Genomic DNA, 10,735 nt, shown 5'->3' with positions numbered 1-10,735 from the left:
GAATAAAATTTTATATCCTTGAAGGAATGAAATTGGATCATTTTTTTCTAAAAAAACAAAAAAAAAAATTAAAAAATTAAAAAATGATTAAAAAGAGTTTCAAAGTTCTTCAATTTAAAAACTAGCATATTTTTATTTGTTAAAAAAAATCACTCTTATTACTAGGGAACAAACACCGTATTTGCATTTTGACCTTAGGAAATAAACACCCTAGATGCATCATCTTTTATTTATAGGGAATAAACACTCTAGTTGCATTTTGACCTTAGAAACAAACACTCTATGATTTCTCATTTCTAGGGAAAAAACACCCTAGCTAGTTGCATTTTGACCTTAGGGAGCAAACACCCTAGGGGTACCGTCTTTCATTTCTAGGGAACAAACACCCTAATTGCATCGATGACTTGCACTTTTCTTTGGTACTAATATTTTTAATTTATGCTAATAGCTTAAATGATATTTTTTGGGTATAAACTGGGCAAAAAATAATGTTGTGGTGATTCCATTTGATGATTTCATTTAGCAAGACCTTTCTAAATATGTAATTGGATTAGCAGGACCCTTCCCTCCTACATAATGAGATTTAGTTTAGCAGGACCCTCCTACATAATGAGATTTAGTTTAGCAGGACCCTCCTACATAATGAGATTTAGTTTAGCAGGACCCTCCTACATAATGAGAATGAGATTAGCAGGACCCTCCTACATAATGAGATTTATATTAGTAGGACCCTCCTACATAATGAGATTTAGTTTAGCAGGACCCTCCTACATAATGGGATTCAGATTAGCAGGACCCTCATACATAATGAGATTCAGATTAGCAGGACCCTCATACATAATGGGATTAGCAAGACCCTCCCACATAATGGGATTTGGATTAGCAGGACCCTCCTACACAATGAGATTTAGTTTAGCAGGACCCTCCTACATAATGAGATTTATATTAGTAGGACCCTCCTACATAATGAGATTTAGATTAGCAGGACCCTCCTACATAATGAGATTAGCACGACCCTCCTACATAATGAGATTTAGATTAGCAGGACCCTCCTACATAATGAGATTAGCACGACCCTCCTACATAATGAGATTTAGATTAGCAGGACCCTCCTACATAATGAGATTAGCACGACCCTCCTACATAATGAGATTTAGATTAGCAGGACCCTCCTACATAATGGGATTCAGATTAGGTTATTTTTAATTTTCTCCTAGGATAAACACTTCCTAACCTGAGACGTTATTTTTTATTTTCTCCTAGGATAAACACTTCCTAGTCTGACCTAGGATAAACACATTCTAGTTTGAGACTATTATTTTTCATTTTCTCCTAGGATAAAGACTTCCTAGTCTGAGACCGTTATTATTTTTAATTTTCTCCTAGGATAAACACTTCCTAGTCTGAGACCTTTATTTTTATTTTTTTCTCTCCTAGGATAAACACTTCCTGGTCTGAGTTTATTTTTTTAAAAAAATCGTCTCCTAATAACTCACAAAATTTTTCCAGTGAAAACTGGGGCAATTTTTTTTGTGTATTTCTTTTGTTTGGGATGGTTTTCAGGTTTCTTCAAGCGAAACATGGATTTGAAATTCAGGAACAAAGCTTAAACTCTTTTCAGAATGATCAATCCCATGATAGCCAGAATCAGCTTCTTCAATGCATGTAGCAGCCTGACTTCCTCACATCTTTTTCTATTCAGCTTTTGATCAAGAAAACATTCAGTCATTCAAGAACGTATTCAAATTGTCATTTCGAAGAGTGCCAAAAACTCACTATAAGTGGCAAGTTAAGCATCAGATCCATTCAACATCAAGATGCTCACAAAAATCAAGGTGATATCTCAAAGTCAAGACACAAGTGAAGACTCAAGAGAAGCTGCATAGATAGGAGCTTGTACTTTTATTTTCCTTTTAACTATTAGTTTTCTTTTTCTTTTTTATGTAATTAAGGATAAGAGCCGCGACCTAGAGCCTCGATGGAACCTCACTTAACTTCCAACTCATCACCTCCTCTCCTTGAACTACATGTGACCTGATTCCCTTATAACCTGGGATATGTAGGATGTCCAAAACCAAGACTCGATCGCACAAATTTTTTGTTTCAAATAAGAATTCGGTCAAAAATTGTCGCATTGTCTACTTCTTTGTCTGAAAACTCTTCGTGTTTCCAGTCAAAGAGGGGCAAACTGTAGACACATAATTTTTGACCGAACATAAGGTTTTACACCATTTTTTATTCCTTAAATATTTCTTCTACGTCTACATTAAATATTTTTTTTTATCGTATTTTATTAAGTTTATTTTAAAGATTTGAAACTACAAAAATAGAGTCACACTTTAAGGTAGGTTTTACTTCAATTGTTAGAAAAGAATGAAAGATTAACAAAAATATATATTATGTTAAAATTAGGTTTTTAAGAATATGTTAGTATTTTTTTTTCCCACTAGCTATTTTACTTTTTCTTAGATTTTTATTAATTTAAAATAATTAGTTGATATGTTATTATGATTTATTATTTATATGTATAGTTAATTATTATTCTTTAAAAAAAAACTAAAAATAAAATGAGAAAAAATAACCTACCTGCACAATACCACCACAAACCCACTATACCTACACCTACCCACTACCCCACTCACACGACTACAACACACACACAGCAAAACCTTACTCCTCCCTTACACTACATATAACAGAACACATACACCCACACACGGACACTACATTCAGCCAAAAAAAAAATCCTACAACCCAAGAAAAAAAAAGCAACCAAATACACAACACACACAAGCGCAAGAAAAAAAAAACATTACAGAATCACGCCCCAAACCAAAAGCTCCATTTTTATTTATTCTTCTTTCAAACAATAATCATACATTCACATATTTTCTTCCTTTTTCATTACTATTTTATCTAAACACAACACATATACCATTACAAACAACCTACAAAAGATTTGTGAGGGTTTTAATCTAGGTTCGATCAAAATTTTGCGGTACTTATTTTTTCATTTGAGCTATAACTTTGCCTTAAATCTTTAATTTATTTATGGAATTTGATGTAATTATATGATTAGTTTTCTTATAGTTTTGTTTTATTTATAATTTGATTGATATGAATATTAGATTAAAGAGTTATATCTTTGTTTACTAAATGAAGGTAACTTTAATTGATGATTATTTTTTATTTTATTTGTTTTTATTCGTTAGTTGTGACCTCTTAAAAATGAAAGGTCATGGCATTGTTCTTGTCTTCATTTATATAATAATGAAAAAGTAGGAATTGTTAAGCTAAAAATAAGTAAATAAATTATTGTTGTTTTATTTTATCAAATAGAAAATGAGACTTATTTTTAACAATTTGGTATTGTGTTGTTGGATTAGAAAGTGTATGTTTAATTTTGACGTCAACTTTAAGAATGGTAAAGAATAAAATGATATGAAAATGGTCCAAAATTTATTCTAAGAGTTTAGTATTTTACTTTGCTTTTCTTTATAAGGAATAAATATTTTCGTTTAACGCTAGACCGAACACTTCGGCATGATAAAAATATTTGTTTCAATTAAGAATGTGGTTACACATCTTTTTCTTGAGACATTAAAATAAACTCAAGGATGCGGCGACGCACCTTGTCCAATAATATAAATAATTTTTTATTAATTTAAATTAGAGACTTACTAAAAATAAGATTATTAGGTGTGATGCAAAGAAGACAGTTATGTCTCTAAATGTCAAGACCAAGAATGCGGTTACGTATCTAGGTCGAGACCAAATAAAAGTTGAACAAATAAAAAATGCCAGCAAATCATGACCTATAAAAATATATTCAAAAGAGAGTTAAAATAAGTATAAGTTAATAAAAGCGACCGTGCTAAAACCACGGGACTCGAGGGATGCCTAATACCTTCCCCTCGGTCAACATAATTCGTTACCCCAATTTCTAGTTCGCAGACCAAATAAAAAGTCATTTCCTTTTGATTAGAGCTTAAACAAAAAGGTGACTTGGAATACCATAACTCAATTTCAAGTGGCAACTGTGAAAAATTAAAATTTAGTAATCTCCAGTCAATATTTTCACTTAAATTGGAAAAATCCTTCCGCCTCCATGCGCAAAAAAAGGGTGTGACAATCTGCTAGTGCACTGATGTGAGGCCAAATATATATATTTTTATCATTATTTGCCTATCATTTATTATTTTTATTTACCCTTTTTTAGCATGAATTTTGCTAAATGATATATTTTATTTATAGTATTAAATTGGTGGAAAAATGAAAGAAGTTTGAAACTAAAACAAATTAAAGATAAAAGATTGAAAAGGAAATTAAACAGACAATTTAATGAATTAAATTGAAATAAAATAATATATTTATGTATATCAGGAAAAAGGCGGCTGCAGTTGTTGATATTTTGAAGTGATGTTCTGCTGCCACGTGGCAGCTTTTGAACCATTCAAGAATTTTACCAAATTATGAAGCGGTTCCCAGAAATTAAGGGCGCACGGAAAATCTAATTTAATTGGGTTTTGTTTTCTTAATTTGTCTTGAATTTAATTATTTTATTTAGGGTTTCTATATCTATAAATAGGGCATGAAAAATTATTGTTGAGAGGGGCGAAGAACCAAGAAATAATACACAATATAAATTTTCTTCTAGCTTAAGAATTTTGGAAGAGCCACCGTAGAGGCCGGAGAATTATGGTTTATTCTTTCTTCTCCTTTATTATTTATTTGTATTCGTGATTAATAAAAGATAGTTTAGCTATTGTTCTTAATTTTTTATGATTAACACATGCACATTTATTTAATAAATTTTGATTGTGTTTTTGAGATAATGAGTAGCTAAATTTCATAACTAGGGTTGTGGGAACCATGATGAATATTAAAGTAAGTTTATGTACAAAGTGATTCTTGAATGATTTTTATGCATATATTGTTAATTCTTCCGTTTAGAAGTTTTTTTAACGGTTGCAAACATTAGAACTCGCCTCGTTGCTACTTGCCGGACCAATGTTGTAGTTAATGAGAAAAGAATTAACAACAGAGATTTAGTGGATGCTATCTAATAGTCTAATGTCAATTGGTGCGAGGGTGAAAACTAAGTCATACATTGATGTGATGCCTAATCTGAGGTAAATGTAAGGGTTAGTAAAGTATATACACGTAGCAGGAGCGGGGTAAAATTCCCTATTTGGAAGACCAGTGACTTAGGGATACCTAACTTACAAATCTTGCATGCTAAAAATTGAAATAGATCACTAGTACGATATTCTTGCTATTTTATGAAATCATGGGGAACACATTCCTAGTTATTTCTAATAATCTGAATATAAATAAATACTTAGTTCAAAGCTATTTTTATTCTTTTTATGTTTGTTTCAATTTAAATCCCCCTTTTTATATAACGACTATCGAGTTAAATATTTTCTATTGACAACATTCTTCCATATTCTCTGTGGGATTGACCTCGACTCATAGTTGGGTAAATATATTACATACGACCGTTTATATTTCTTTTCAAGAAGTATATTTGGATGTTATCATGCACCTGCACCCAAAAACAAAGGTGAGTATAATGGTTAGAATTCACATAACTTCAGAGCTAGACCTGCACAGTCTCAGCATAGTGTGGCACAATGAGGTAACTGGGCTCTGGTATGTGCTAAGTGTGGTAGAACCCACTCAGGTAAGTGTTGCGATGGCTCTACATGTTGTTTCAAGTGTGGACAAGAGGGTCACTTCATGAAAGAGTGCCCCAAGAACCGACAAAGTAATATGAATCAGGGCAATAGAGCCCAATCTTTCTCAGTTGCTCCACCAGACAGGGCTGCACCTAGATGAGTTACTTCGGGTACTGGCGGAGGAGAAAATCGCCTTTATGTGATCACTAGTCGTCAAGAGCAAGAGAACTCTCTAGATGTTGTCACTGGTTTGATCAAAGTCTTTTCTCTTGATGTTTATGCTTTGCTAGACCCAGGAGCAAGTTTATCTTTTATGACTCCTTATGTTGCAAATAATTTTGATGTTCTTCCTAAGAAACTTTGTGAACCCTTCAGTGTTTCTACACGTGTTGGTGATTCTATTCTAGCTGAAAGAGTCTATCGTGATTGTGTCATTTCCATCAATCAGAATAACACCATGGCTGATTTAGTTTAGTTAGACATGGTAGATTTTGATGTCATTCTAGGTATGGACTGACTTTATTCCTGTTATGCATCAATAGATTGTAGGACTCGAGTTTTCAAGTTCCAGATTCCGGTTGAGCTAGTTATAGAGTGGAAGAGTAGTTCAGCAGTGCTTAAGGGTCGTTTTATTTCGTACCTTAAGGCGGGAAAGTTAGTTTCTAAGGGGTGTGTCTATCACTTAGTCCGAGTTAATGACTCTAGTGTTGAGATACCTCATACTCAGTCAGTTCCAATAGTAAAAGAGTTTCCAGATGATCTAATCGGAGTCCCTCTTGAGAGAGAAATAGACTTCGACATAGACATTCTTCCCGATACTCGTCCTATCTTTATTCCGCCATATAAAATGGCACTAACAAAGTTGAAAGAGGTTAAAAGACAGTTGAAAGATGTCCTTGATAAGGGCTTTATTCGACCAAGTGTCTCACCTTGGGGAGCTCTGGTCTTATTTGTGAGAAAGAAGGATGGTTCCCTTAGGATGTGTATAGATTACCGTCAGTTGAACAAGGTTACCATCAAGAATAAGTAACCTCTTTCGAGAATTGATGATCTTTTCGATCAACTTTAGGGTGCTTCAAGTTTCTCGAAAATAGAGTTCAGATCAGGCTACCATCAGTTGAAAGTAAGGGAATGTGATATTCCATAGACAACATTCAGGACCCGTTATGGTCATTATGAGTTTCTGGTCATGTCGTTCGGTTTAACTAATGCACCTGCAACGTTCATGGACCTTATGAATAGAATATTCAAGCCTTATTTAGATATGTTTGTTATCGTATTCATTGATGACATTCAAATTTATTTGAGGAATGAGGAAAATCATGCTAGTCATCTCAGAATAATTCTTCAGACTTTGAAAGATAAGTAGTTATATGCTAAGTTCTCTAAAATGTGAATTTTGGCTTGAGTTTGTGGCATTCTTGGGCCACATAGTTTTCGGTGATGGAAATTAGAGTTGATACCTAAAAAATAGAGGCAGTGCAAAATTGACCTAGACCCACATCTCCAACAAATATTAGGAGTTTCTTGGGGTTGGCTGGCTATTATAGAAGGTTCGTATAGGGTTTCTCATATATTTCATCCCCTTTGACTAAGTTGACTCAGAAAGCCATGAATTTTCAATGGTCGGAAGCTTGTGAGAAAAGCTTTCAGGAATTGAAAAAGAGGTTGACTACTGCCCCAGTGCTGACCTTACCGGAAGGTACGCAAGGCTTTGTGGTCTATTGTGATATGTCCAGAGTTGGTTTGGGTTGTGTGTTAATGCAGAATGACAAAGTTATAGCTTATGCCTCCAGACAGTTGAAGGTTCATGAGAAGAATTACCAACCCATGACTTAGAGTTGGATGTTGTAGTATTCGTTTTGAAGATATGGCGTCATTATTTGTATGGTGTTCATGTGGATTTGTTCACTGATCACAAGAGTCTTCAGTATGTGTTTACTCAGAAAGAGCTTAATCTCAGACAAATGAAGTGGTTAGAATTACTCAAGGATTATAACATGAGTATTCTATTATCACCCATGTAAGGCTAATGTTGTTGTTGATGGTTTAAGTAGATTGTCTATGGGTAGTACCACCAATTTTGAGGAAGATAAGAAAGAGTTGGCGAAAGATAGTGCATAGACTTGCACGATTAGGAGTTCGACTAATAGATTCAACAGAAGAAGGAGTAGTGGTGATGAATGGGGCTGAATCATCATTAGTGTCAGAAGTAAAAGAGAAGCAAAACCAAGATCCTATTTTGCTTGAATTGAAGGCAAATGTTCATAAGCAAAAAGTAATGGCTTTTGAACGGGGGAGGGGGGGGGATGGTATATTGAGGTATCAAGGTAGGTTGTGTGTACCAAGGGTGGATGAACTCCAAGAAAGAATTATAGAGGAAGCTCATAGCTCCAGATATTCTATCCATTCGGGTTCCACAAAGATGTACCGTAACTTGAGAGAAGTCTATTGGTAGAGTAGTATGAAGAAGGGCATTACAAAATTTGTTGTTAAGTGCTCGAATTGCCAGCAAGTTAAAGTAGAGCACCAAAGGCCCGGTGGTATGGCTCAGAATATATAACTTCCGGAATGGAAGTGGGTGATGATTAATATGGATTTTATTACTGGGTTGCCAATGTCTCGCAGGCAACATGATTCTATTTGGATGATTGTCGATATAATGACTAAGTCATCTCACTTTTTGCCGGTAAAGACTACCACTCAGCCAAAGATTATGCTAAGTTGTACATTCAAGAAGTAGTGAGACTTCACAGAGTTCCAGTTTCCATTATTTCAGATAGAGATGCACAATTTACTGCACAATTCTGGAAATCTTTTCTGAAAGGTTTGGGTTCGAAGGTAATCTTGAGTACTGCTTTTCATCCTCAGATAGATGGTTAAGCAGAGCGTACTATTTAGACTTTAGAAGATATGTTGAGGGCCTGCGTGATTGATTTTAAGGGAAATTGGGATGATCACCTGCCTATCATTGAGTTTGCTTATAACAATAGTTATTACTCTAGCATCCAGATGGATCCTTATGAAGCTCTTTATGGGAGGAGATGCAGATCTCCAATTGGATGGTTTGAAGCTGGTGAAGCTGGGCTGATAGGACCAGACTTAGTTCATCAAGCTATGGAGAAAGTGAAACTCATCCAAGAGAGGTTGAAAACAGCTCAGAGTAGTCAGAAATCCTATACTGATGTTAGGAGAAGAGACTTAAAGTTTGAAGTAGATGATTGGGTATACTTGAAAGTTTCACCCATATTGAAGGGTGTTATGAGATTTGGTAAGAATGGGAAACTTAATCCCCGATATATTGGTCCTTACAAAATATCCAAGAGGATTGGCAAGGATAGTTTATCTTATGAAGAGATTCTGGTTCAGATCCTAGATCGCCAAGTCCGCAACTTGAGGACCAAGGAAGTATCATCAGTCAAAGTCCTTTGGAGGAACCAGTTTGTTGAGGAAGCTATTTGGGAAGCTGAGGAGGACATGAAGAAGAGATATCCACATCTCTTTGAGTCCGGAGAACTTCCAGATAAAGGTACTAATTCTCTTCTTAGTACTCTTTGAATTATATATTTGATGTGTTAGATTTACTTGCTAAGTGTTTGAGTTGAACGTTAGATGTTACACTCTTAGCCTAGTAAGAGTAATCTCATTCGAGGATGAATGTTCCCAAGGGGTAGATATTGTAACATCTCGCTAATTGAAAGAACTAGAAAGATCTAGAATTAGAAAGAGTGATTTTCGAAAAGAATGAAAAATCTGGAAAATTGACCAAGTTAAGTTAAGTATGGGTTTTTGGTCAACTTCAAATGACCATAACTCCTAGCTTAGGATGAGTTAGGTGTGCTTCCAGATACTGTAGGAAAGATCTTGGAATTATATTTCCAACGCCGCCTAGTTTGTGCAGTTACAAGTTTGTATGAGTGAGATATACCCATTTGAAGTTGGGTTATTTCGGATAAGGAAAGTCCAATCTGGATTTTGGAAGGGTAGTTTGGTCCTTTCCTTGCCCAATTATTTTATTTCATTTTTGGTAATTAAGTTATGGTCTAATCAGAATTAGATCAATTACGTTTTTACCAAAAGACGCTAGGGCTTGGAGAAAAGAGAAAAGAGGAGAAAGGAGAAGAAAAGTTCAAGGTTCGTCGATTTCTTGGAGATTTTCGTGTGGATTTCGCCAAGGATTCAATCCTACGAGGTATGTGAGTTCACACATGTTGGGCCCCTTCACCCACACACCAAACATGTTTAATTCAGCATGAATTCGTCCTAAAAAGTTGAGAGTTTGAATGTTCTTAATGTGTGTTCTTGAATTTACTTTCGTTCTTGGATTGGGATGAGATTGAGGAGTTTCTTGATATTATAGAGTCGATTATAGAGTTGTTGTGAGTTAGGTTCTTGTGTACATTCACTGGGTATCTGAATCTAACAGGAATTTGAGAAAAATAGTCGAGTTTGGTCGAATTGGGGCAGGAAAATGAAGAAGGAAAAAGTCGGGCGAATCTGGGCATTAGGGCCGTGTCGCGGACCTGCTTCTCGGATTTGAGAAAAATTTCCTCGCGTAGCGGAGCGGTCACGCACCGTTCTGCCTCAAAATTTATTTTGCAACCAAATATTTAAATGCATCTATGCGTCGTAGACTTGCTTCCAGGCAGTGATTTCTTGATTATTTCTCATGTTTAGCTATCTAAAATCACTCCTAAACATCATGAGATCCTTCCTATCACAAATCACAATCCTTGAATCCATAATTCAATTCAAGGAAATTTAAGAGTCAAGTCAAGAGAATTTAAGAGTCAAGTCAAGAAAAGTTAAGAGTTAAGTCAAGAGAAGTTCATAGAGTCTTCCAAAAGTCTTTTACAAATGTTTTAACTTTGTGTTAAGACTTAAGTTTTCAGTTGAGTAAAGAGTAAAGATTGAAGTCATTTCTTCAAAATAGTATATCGGGACTATGTATTCCCAAAGAGCAAATATTTTCACATTTAAACAAGAGAGGAAACTGAGATTTCCAAAAGAGCCTTTGAGCTAGTTTTCAGTAAAGAGTAAGAGTAAAGTTCATT

The sequence above is a fragment of the Solanum tuberosum genome, unplaced genomic scaffold (genome assembly GCF_000226075.1).
Source record: "Solanum tuberosum cultivar DM 1-3 516 R44 unplaced genomic scaffold, SolTub_3.0 scf00560, whole genome shotgun sequence".
NCBI classification, from domain to species: domain Eukaryota; kingdom Viridiplantae; phylum Streptophyta; class Magnoliopsida; order Solanales; family Solanaceae; genus Solanum; species Solanum tuberosum.
Note: the sequence above shows the minus strand (reverse complement) of the source record.